The sequence below is a fragment of the Mycetomoellerius zeteki genome, unplaced genomic scaffold (genome assembly GCF_001594055.1).
Source record: "Mycetomoellerius zeteki isolate Tzet28-1 unplaced genomic scaffold, Tzet1.0 scaffold364, whole genome shotgun sequence".
NCBI classification, from domain to species: domain Eukaryota; kingdom Metazoa; phylum Arthropoda; class Insecta; order Hymenoptera; family Formicidae; genus Mycetomoellerius; species Mycetomoellerius zeteki.
Genome location: NW_017257354.1, coordinates 511,186 through 522,384, shown reverse-complemented (window position 1 = coordinate 522,384; position 11,199 = coordinate 511,186). Strand labels below are relative to the sequence as shown.

General features: G+C 30.9%; 1 long non-coding RNA gene across 1 annotated transcript in view; it reads left to right on the top strand.

Moving 5' to 3' along the window:
* Positions 1-8,425, top strand: part of LOC108725860 (uncharacterized) — a 14,713-nt gene extending 6,288 nt beyond the window's left edge. The window contains exon 3 of the long non-coding RNA XR_001936770.1: positions 8,415-8,425. This is a non-coding gene — a long non-coding RNA (uncharacterized lncRNA). The remainder of the gene's footprint in view (positions 1-8,414) is intronic.
* The last annotated feature ends 2,774 nt before the right edge of the window (positions 8,426-11,199 follow it).

Here is an 11,199-nt window from a genome sequence, read left to right as displayed (position 1 = left end):
TGGTACATTAAAATAAAGAATAAAATTTTTATTCACATTACTAAATGTCGATTATAATTTTATCATTTAGAAAATAATTCAGAGTTGTCGATCCTAAAAAAGAAGAATTATTTATATATATGTATATATATAAATAATTTCTATATTTCTTTTACAATGTGCATCTCTTTCTATACTATTAAAGACATACTTGTACCTGGTTTTAGATAAGTGTCATTTAAAGTACCTAATTGTTAAGATATAGGAAAAATGTATCTAGACTATATTTTTCTTATTTAATTAGATAAAATACATTAACGCTTATGTTTTAAATATCTTCAATGACAGATGTGTGTAAATTTTCGTCGCCAAATTGCATCAAAATATCGAATTGCTATTCAATTGCAAAATTCGGCTTGAAATTATACAAGGATGCAATTCACGAGACGATAACTGATGTCGAAGATAGCAGTGACGGTGATGACGGACTGTATGAATTTTAATCGACATTTTATCTGAAACACGAGTGAAACTGGAGTGCTGCTGGATCGTGATCAAGTGGACTGCCATGGTAAGGACAATACACGTCAACCGGCAAGCGACAATACATTATCAAACTCGTTGAGATGTATTGCTCTTTTGTTTTCTACTACACCTGCTGTATACGTGATGATCGAGAGATGTTGCTATATAAAAATGTGCAAACTATATTCAATACAATAAAAATATAAAATTTGTAATTAAGAGTTATTATTCTTAATAATTTATTCTTAATAATCTTGCAGAATAATATTTTTGCAAGATGTACTTATTAATATATATAGTTTCATATAATTATACATGTATAGATATAATATGTATACATTTTAAATATATCGAACATATAGATAATTTTAAGAATCTTTTATATAAAATTATCATATATACAAATATGTAAATAGTTCACCATTTATAAATTATTATTAAGTATTAATTGTTATAAATTGAGAATATAATTAATTTCTTGTGAAATTGTAGTTTACACTAATGTTTTTATCACTTTATAAGATATAATAACATAAGTAACATAAGTAACAATTAATATGTAAAATTTGTTTTATACGTACTCTTTTTCACACACACACACACACACACACACACGCGCATGCACATGCACACATATACGCATGCCTGGCGTGAATCGCCTGACGACGGTGCCTGGCGTGAATCAGGGTGCTGCAACCTAATGGAATAAAATTTACATAAAAAGATTTTATTTTTAAACTAATTCTTTACTGAGCTCGATGCGATTTTTTTTCATTAAGATATTCCAAATTTAAGATATCGCTGTTGTTAGTTGAATTATAATAGTTTCAATCTTTTTCAATATGAATTGCATAGAATTTGGCTGGTCGGAATTGAACATTATTGTGTGTGCGTGCGTGCGTGTGTGCGTACGTGCGTGTGTGCGCGCGCATATGCGCACGCGCACACACACACACACACACACACAATGATATTCAATTCTAACCAGTCAAACTTCATGCAGTTCATATTGAAAAAAATTATAACCATGATTTTAGTTAATTACAGCGATATTTTAAATTTGGAATAGGTAACTCTGCAAAAAATGATTGCATTGAACTCAGCAAACGAACATTTTAAAGATTTTATACTTTCATATGAATTTTTTCCCATTAGGCTACAACACTTGATTCACCCCATGCATCGTCGCAAGCTCGAATCTTTGATTATCAATTTTGCACTTTCTTGCTTTGTCATCCCAATTAAAAAGAATGACCAGACACAATTGCCATTCAAATATTTTTTAAGTGGACATTTGGCTCATCATTTTACATTTTTAAACATATTTTTATCTTCATTATTTATCGTGACATTTTCATGTCACGATCATTTGAAGGTTGATAAACTTTTCCTAAATTTTTGTTGTACCGCTTTTTATGAGAGTGAGTGTATATAGTACTGTATATTATCAATATTATTATTGTAAATATACATATATAATGTATATGTATAATATATTAACATAAAAATGCGTACGTACTATAAACATAGGTTTTATAAATATTTATAATTATATATATTGAAAATGGCAATATAAATGTATACAATGCATGTACATTGTAAAAATGAGTATTTAATAAAAGCCAAAAATTTTACACTAAGGAAGAAACAATCTCCGATTTTTTATAGTCTCTGATACAATATTTCTTTTTCTAGAACATAAACGATACCAGTTATAGATTTCGTAGTAAGCGTTGCGATTGCCTCTATATTAAATCCGTTTCAAGATTATCGTGCAACTTTAAGACTTCCATACACTCGATGCTCCGACATTTCGGCCCCTCTTCGAGAGATCACGTCAACCCCTATATAGTTATACGATTCAGGACTGCCAAGGGGTAAAATGGTACAGCATTTCCGATAGGATTTACTACCGCAGACATATTTCACGTTCAATCTGAAGACTTCGGTTATCGGCGGATATGCGCATTTTCTATATGTTTCATGTTTGTCTTTGTCCGCCATTTTTATACCATCGTTATTGAATTTCGTATAAAATATCAACAATAATATATTTAAAAAAGAATATATTTGATTAATTTTCTAATAATATTTATTAACTCTAGAATTTATGCACAGAATGATAAGATAAATTAATTGATATAAAGAAAGCACATAATTGCTTTTCAAAGAAAGGACGCAGTTGCATATTACAAATGATATGATATTTTTTAAAGTGTCATCTTCACATCAATTGATTCATCTTATTATGCTGTGCATAAAGATATTAACATACAATTACATTAACTTATAAAACATGTTTTTCTAATTACTTTGACAAAGTATTTTTTATAAATTTTGTCTGACAACAAATAACGTATTCCTTAAATTTTTGGATGCTAAAAACGATGTCGCAAACCGAGGCTGCGGTCCACTTGACGCTACAAACGCTTCGAAGCGTTTGAGCGACCAATTAGAACAAAGAATTTTACGAATTGACTAATCAAAGAATGCTTTGAAGCGTTTGTAGCGTCAAGTGGACCGCAGCCCAAATTTCACCAGCGCGGTTTTCAAAATAATTGAGGTCTAATGTGCCAAAAATGTCTTTTTTTGTCATTGTCATTTTTGTGTGAAAAAGTTGATTTTGAATTACTAATCAGAAGTTATGAATGTATTATTCATTTTCTATAAAATACATTTTTTAAAAGATTATGCCTAGTTTTACAGAAGAATTTGGACCCCGGATGAACAACTTTGAGATTTTGAGACATGCCTAAAATTTTAAGGCATCAAAAGAAAATAAAAAATTCCATAAACCCAACTTTATAAGAGAGGTTTCCTATGAGTGCTAGAACTATTCCAAGTTCGCTATTATGACCATGCATCACTAGTCTTATTCGATTCCTCTCCGCGGTGTTACAAAAACATTGAAGTAATATCTGAAATGTATTTGGTACATTTCATTAATCCGGTCCCTGTTTGCGATTCATGCCGTCATATCAGAGAAATTCAGATTTGCTTATAATGACGGCGATGCCTCTGGAGTTCGCCCTGGAGGAGTGGGGGATGAACAAGTGGCGAATATACCAATTGGGGTAAACCAGCCATTGATACGGGGTCATCTCGAAGCAGCTACTAGCCGCGATGAGCGAGGGGGTAACCACTTAATGTAATCGTGGAACAGAATCCTCGAAATCATTATAAAATTTATATGAAATCTCTATGCATAATCCGATAATTACATATAAAACCACGAGAAACCATTGTATAATATTAAATAAAATCGTATTTTACCAAATTACTTCATATATAGTGGAAAAAATTATTTGTAATCAGATGTAATCATATGAAATCATGTAATCTATGAGACAATATTTCAGCTAGTGGTTACCTCCTCGGCGATGAGATCCACTGCGGACGATGTGTGGAAAATATTTTAAAAACCAGTCGCGTAAACATTCGTTGACTGGAGAAGTGCTAGACTTTTTGGAACAAGAGCCTAGTAGTGTCACAAAAGCCCTAGCACATTTAAGTATACATATATATGTCATACCTGTTAGTGTATTGTAACAGAAAACGCACTGAAATGAGAGATAGAAACGTTACAGCTAAAAAAAATACTGAACCGCAGCCTCTTTGTCAAATAAAATTGGACATTGGAACATCTTGCAGTTAGAAAAAGTGTGTACATGGTTGTTCCTCAGGTCGACATCGTGTGTTAGAAAACACTCACGCTCAGGTTGCGAAATATTTTCGCTTTTACATTCTTATATACAGAGGTGCGCGTATGTGACCATCACAATAAATACTTGTGGACAGAGGTTCCTATTACTTAATAATAAAAATCTAAGTAAAGGGCATGTAAGAATCAATAACCTATACAATTTAATTAAAAAATATAATAAACAATAAAAAAAAATAGAATTTTTCCTCGATTAAATTCTTACAATTATCTTGATGGTATGACAATATCTCAATGGTCCAAAAATAATTATATGTTTCGACTTCTTGATCGAGCTATCTCCAGATTTTCTATAACTATAGTCATAAGCCGCAGTATATGAGTAAAAATATGTGAGTAGTTAACAATCTCCGATGAATTGCACGTTGACAGACAGAAATTGTTCCCATACAATTGATCGACTGAATGTTAATATTTCCAATTCAACTGTGAAATTAATATAAAGAAATTGAAAACAATCTGAATAATCGTCAATCAAAATAGAACTCACCGAAGAATTCATACATATATATGAAAAAATGTTAATTAGTGTGTCCGATGATGGTCAAATTCATTTTTGTATGTAGAGTGAGTCAATCGTTTAATTTAACAACCAGATGGTCAGACTAATCACTTGTGAACGTTACAAAAGACAAACACTGACTGAACAAAGAATTTTAATATTCACGTAATATTAGTGACGCAAAGTCAAATACCGTTTATTATTGGTAAATATGATTTGTAAAGGCCTATGGTGTCCGTCTGTAGATTTAAACTATTTTTCTGTTTTTTAATATGAATCATTTCAGAAATTAAATGCTTATTGTAACACGGTTCTTCGTCCACAATCAAAATGTTATCCCAAATGTTATATCAAAGTCGTGTTTAAATTGTAGTCTATGTTCGGTAATTGCCGAATGATTGGAAGTTTTCCAGTTTATATGTTTGCGATGTTCTGTGATTCTCGTTCTAAGCTGTCTTCCCGTTTGACCAATGTAAGACGCATCGCAATTTTTACAATTTATTTTGTATACTACATTGTTTTTACTAAATTGTGGACAAAGATTCTTCTGAGCTTTGATAAATTTTTTTCATTTTATTCTCGCTATAAAACGATACTTTTGTGTTTTTATTGTTAAATCTATTGAATTTTTCCGTGATTGATGGTATGAATGGTACCACAAACCGTGTTGTTCGTTTCTGTGAGTTTCCAGTGTTGGATGCTTCTTATAAAACTATTTTTTCCTTTGAGTAGTATTGAATTCTATTATTGATCGTATCAAAAATAAATTCTAGTGGGTAGTTATTTTCGAGTAAAATCATTATTATCGATTTTCAATTATTAAATATTAAATATTTTGTGATATTTTTCATCCGATAACAAAACTCTATCTACCAATCCTATATTGCCTCTTTTTTGAGATGTTAGATGATCAGAAAAATAATTTAGATATCTACCAGAACAACTCTGTTTAAGATACCAATCAAACTCTAAAGAATTATTAGCCTTTTTAATGGTAATATTTAAAAAATTCAAAATATCGTCTCCTATTTCGATTGTATGTTGTAATTTCGGATGGAAAGAGTTGAAACAGTTTAAAATATATTCAATCTGAGTAGTAGGGACCGCAGTGCATATGTCATCAACATAACGATAATAAAACGGAAAAGAATTGTTAAACTTTATCAATGCGTTTCGTTCTAGTCTTTGCATCACCAGATCAGCAATGATAGGCGACAACGGAGAGCCCATGGTACTCCGAAGTTTTGTTTATAAATGCTATTGTCAAACTTGAAATAAGTCGAGTCTAAGATAAACCGCCAATATGAATTCTTTTTTCGGTAACTCACATTTCTTTCCAATATATATCCAATTTTCGTTGATGCAATCTATTGCTATATCTATGGGGATGTTAGTAAAAAGTGATGTAACATCCAATGAAATCAACTTATATTCATCGTTAATGTTAATTTCTTTAAGTTTCTTAACCAATTGAAAGCTATTTTTTATGTAACAGCTTCCGGAACTATTTCAATTAAAATGTTGTGTATAAAAATTGCTAAATTATAAAGTGAGCTATCTATCGTTGAAACGATGATTCTGAGAGGACAATCCGGTTTATGTATCTTCGGTAGTGCATACGCTCTCGGTAGTAATCCATCACTACAATATAATTGTTTATATTTTCTATTAGCTATAAATCCACGACTCTTTCATCTCGTCAACATATCCGTTAAAGATTTGGTGAGTTTATTCGTGGGATCTCTTTGTATTTCTGTGTATGTTTCATTATCACTCAACATGTCTTTTATCTTCAAAATATATATGTCTTTATCTAAGGCAACTGTGACGTTCCCTTTGTCTGCTCGTGTGAATATTATGTTCGGATGTGAAACTGTGAATTCCTTTGTGTCTTTTTTCAATCTAAATAAATTTTCATCGTTCGGAGTTGTAAAGATAGGAGTATTGACCAGATCATTTAGAATCGGAATAGAATGATTGGTGATCTCTATTCTTTTGTCAATAGGAAACTTACGTGTATTATGTTCAATGTTCTTAATGCATTCGAACAATATTCTACCTTTATTTTTGTTAGGAAGTGTGAAATTTTCTTCCAACTGTAAAAAACATTGAACATCATGCGGAATCAAGACAATCCTTCCTATTACAACATTCCAAGTTTTTGCGACGGACCAAGTAACTGATATGAACAATTTGTTACATAATCAGATTATTAAATAGCAACGCTCAACAGTAAACTTCAATTATTTTGAAGATATAAAGGACACTGTTGTGAGGCATTAGACTGGGTTAAATAAAGAAAACTTTTCGCGATTGTTAAATAAGCTGCCATTCTTACATCGACACAGTGAACAGCGTCATACTGAATGTGCGCTTGCAACTTACTTTGCATAACTAAAAACGGGACATACCGACCATAGCGATTAATGCGAAAAGCGCACGAAATGCACTCGCGACAGACTTTACACCTCAATCTAGGATTTTCACATTTAATCAAAGATCAATTGCTTGAAAAACGTATGAATATGTTCTGTAAGATACTACTTCCTAAAGAAATATTTTTAACACGTTAAGCTCCGAGTCTACTTTTTTAAATTTCTTTTACGCATTTAATTATTTATACTCAGTCATGGAGTAATTTTTTATACTCACAATCAGCTATAGCGCTTAACGTGTTAAAATTTTCTATCGTCAGTCACTGATGACTGTTCAAAGTTCGCTATTATGATCATATATTGTATCAGTGATACATGCAATGGTACAATACATGGTCATAATAATGAACTTTGAACAGCTATAGCACTCAAGGAACTTATTTTACAAAGTTGTGCAAATGGAACTTTTTAATTCTTTTTTGATGCCCTACAATCCTAGTTATCTCTCAATGCTGTTCAGCCGGGGCCTAAACTGCACACAGTCCTTTATTGGTTTCAATGGGATGCTCTAGTTGTAAAGGATGGAATTCTATATCAGAAGTGGATAACTCTGAATTTGAAAACCAGCATCTTACAAATTGTTGTTCCTCGAGAAAAGATAGAATAAATTCTTGAGATAGCCCATGATTCACCTTCATATGGACATTATGGTATAAATAAAACTCTGAAAAATATGAGGAAGCGATTTTATTAGGCCACACACATGCAAGGAGGTAAAAAAGTGGTGTAGATTATGTGTAACTAAAAAGGTTCCTTTTAACAAGGGTAAATCAGAATGTTTTGTAAAAAAAATGTTGGATCTCCTTTTTGAAAGAATTCAAACGGATATTCTTGGGCCTCTTCCTTAATCTCTTTAGGAAACAAGTATTTGTTGGTAATAGCAGGTTGCTTCGTGAAATGGTCGGAGGCTATTCCTTTAAAAAATAAAAGAGCTAGGTTTTCGCTAACCAGGAGGTTTGTAGGCACGATATCCCACAGGAGGTACCATCAGGGGAGGAATCGCAATTATTTCGAATCGCAATTATTTAAGGAAATAATGATTCTTTTAGGGATTAGAAAAACAAGAACCACAGCTTTGCATCCTCAATCTGACAGACAGGTGGAGAGACAGCATCAGACTATTTTGAATTATTTGGCGAAATTTATTTCAAAGAATCAGAAAGATTGGGATCGGTAAATTCTGACGTTCCTATTATCATATTGTATTTATAAATACAAAACTACCGGGTATTCCCTTTTAAAATGTATTTAGAACGAGATCTTCGTTTGCTTTTGGATTTATTACATAGATAACCTCCTCATGATAGGAAAGAGGATTCTAGTCTTAATTACGTTTCAGACTTAAGAGAGAAACTGAGAGATATTCATAATCAAGTTCGTTAATATATAGGAACTACATCTGAAGGGATTAAGTGTCGTTATGATCAAAAGGCTAGATCCTTACATTTTGAAGGTCAGAAAATTTGGTTGTACAATCTTCGTAGCAAACTAGACAGGGCTCCTAAATTACCAAGTCATTAGGAAGGATCTTATAACATCGTTAAAAATCTCAGCTATGTTCTATTTTGTATTAGAAAATCCCCCAGATATAAGAGTAAAGTGGCGCATACAGATAGGTTAACTTCTTTCTACAACAGAGTAGAAAGTTGAATCAGGCTACAGTTAAATGTTGAATCAGACTATAATTAAAAAAATTATTGTTAATCATTGTTTGGACAGATATTCTCTTAAAATTTAATTTTTCAATTTAGTAAGTTTTTATTACAATATGTAATTTCTTTTTAATTTCTTAAATTGATTTATTTATTTTACATATATGTTTAGTTTTACTTGAGACCTTTCAATTCGACTTTTATACATTGACTACACTTGGACTCTACTTTTTCTTGCTTTTGAACGATGAAACACTTCTGGGATCTAAGCTGACTACTCACTTAATAAAGATTTATCATTAATATTATTTATTTACAATGTTATTTTGTCCAACCTTTGTTATGGTTTCAATAGTTTTTTTCTATGTTCTTTCCAACATTTAATTATTTTGTAAATTTATTTTTAATATTTATTGTGATCATAAAATAATTGAAGAAGGTTAACAATAAGTCGAAACGTTCCATATTTTTGATTGTGTTAAATTCCCATTTATCTTCTATGGATAAATTTGATATCTTAATAAATTCAAGTATATGATTTTATATGTTGTTCGTTCTTGACTCTTATCTTTTTACTAGTTGTTAAATAAACACATTTGAAACATTAAGTAAAATAATTTTTTCTTCGAAAATTCGTCCCTCAAGAGATTAAATCATTAGATCGAATAAATAATTATCCATTCAATTTTATAATTCATAATGTTAATTATACATGTAAAAAAATTGTATTATAATAAATATAAATTCACATATTATAGGTAAAAGACAGTACTTTAAGGTAAACGTAAATGAAATTAAAAAATATATTGATAAAAAAAATATTTTAATCTCAAAAAATGGTAAATATGGTTTAAAAAACGTTAATTTGATACATTTAACTTCAATTTTCTCTGAAATCTAATATGTGATAGTCCAATTTATATAGCCACTAAATTTGTTTTCAGCGACCAAAAGTCGGAAAACACTGTTGATTTAAGTTCCACAAAATTTTAAATTGTGTTACTCAAAAGCAGAGACTCTAAGCTTTAAGATTCTTTCGGATAAACACCATTATGATCATTTTTACGAAGTTATACTCTTTTGAATATATTTTCTATTTTTGAAGGGCAGAATAGATAATCTCTTAATTTTTAGCCTACTTGGAGAATATTTATTTGATGATAACATTGGTACGAAAATTAGAATATTCTTTAAGACATAGAGGAGTGTCGAGGAATTGTAAGGAGTAAACGAAAATTATTACAGTATATTATTATAACGACAACTTCTTATTCTTTGCATTCACAGTGATAGATATATGCTCATTGTCAATACTATACTGTAATGTTGTCGTAGAACGCACATACAATTTAAGGTAAACAGTGTATATTACATGTTTTCAATAGGCCTGTTCTTTTTGGCTGAACTTTTGCACCAGTTCAGCTAAAAAGAATAGGCCTAATATTTTTGATGTAGGGATGAAGAATACGAATAGAAAGAGAAAGAAATTGCGAATACAAGAAAAATTTTAAATAAAACCAACGATCATTTATAGATGTATTCAGTCAAAAGATATTAGCTTTAAACCGTAACATAATAATTAACATTCATATGTCATTAATATTGTATAAACTATAATTTTAAACAAAAAACAAAATCCGAGATTAAGCATTTCTTCGTATGACGACGGATAACTCCGAACGTTAAGAAAAGATTTGTTTAAATTATATTGTAATTTACATTGATAATATATAAATGTTAATTATTTGTAGTTTAAACTAAATAAACGGAATACCATTGGAATGAAGACTTTAATAATTCATAAATCGTCGACTTCATTTAACTTTTCGCGTAAGTGTTTGTAGTTCTCTCACTCTTTTCTACCTTGTCCTCAAAACATAATATAGTCTTCTTTATTTAACGCGAGATTTTGAAAACGAAATAAAGTCCCAGAATTGCAATAGATTAAATAATAATTAAATATAAACGATAGAATAAATGCGTAAAAATTAATATAGAAATATGAGAAAATGTTATATTGGCGATTGGAAGCGGAATAAAAACAGAAGGAGTAAAAAAAGGGCGCGATAGCGAAAAAGTGACTAAAGAAGAGATTGAATTGGCTGATAAATTAGACGATGATTGTCCGTTCTCTCAAGGAACAAGGAAAGTTGCTAATCAAGAGTTCGCACTTGCCCCTTCTCTTCGAAACGAAATTCTAGCAATGAATGGGATTTTGCTCTCTCTTGCTGTAATATCCTCTCTTTCTCACGTTCTGGATCTCTTTTACTCGGTGAAGACCCGTGAAAGTCTGAAATGGCGCTAACTTGAGTCCACTAACGGGCAATCAGATCTCTGTTGGGACAACAAACTGTTCCATCGCCCCCAGCAAGCGGATGCCGACGC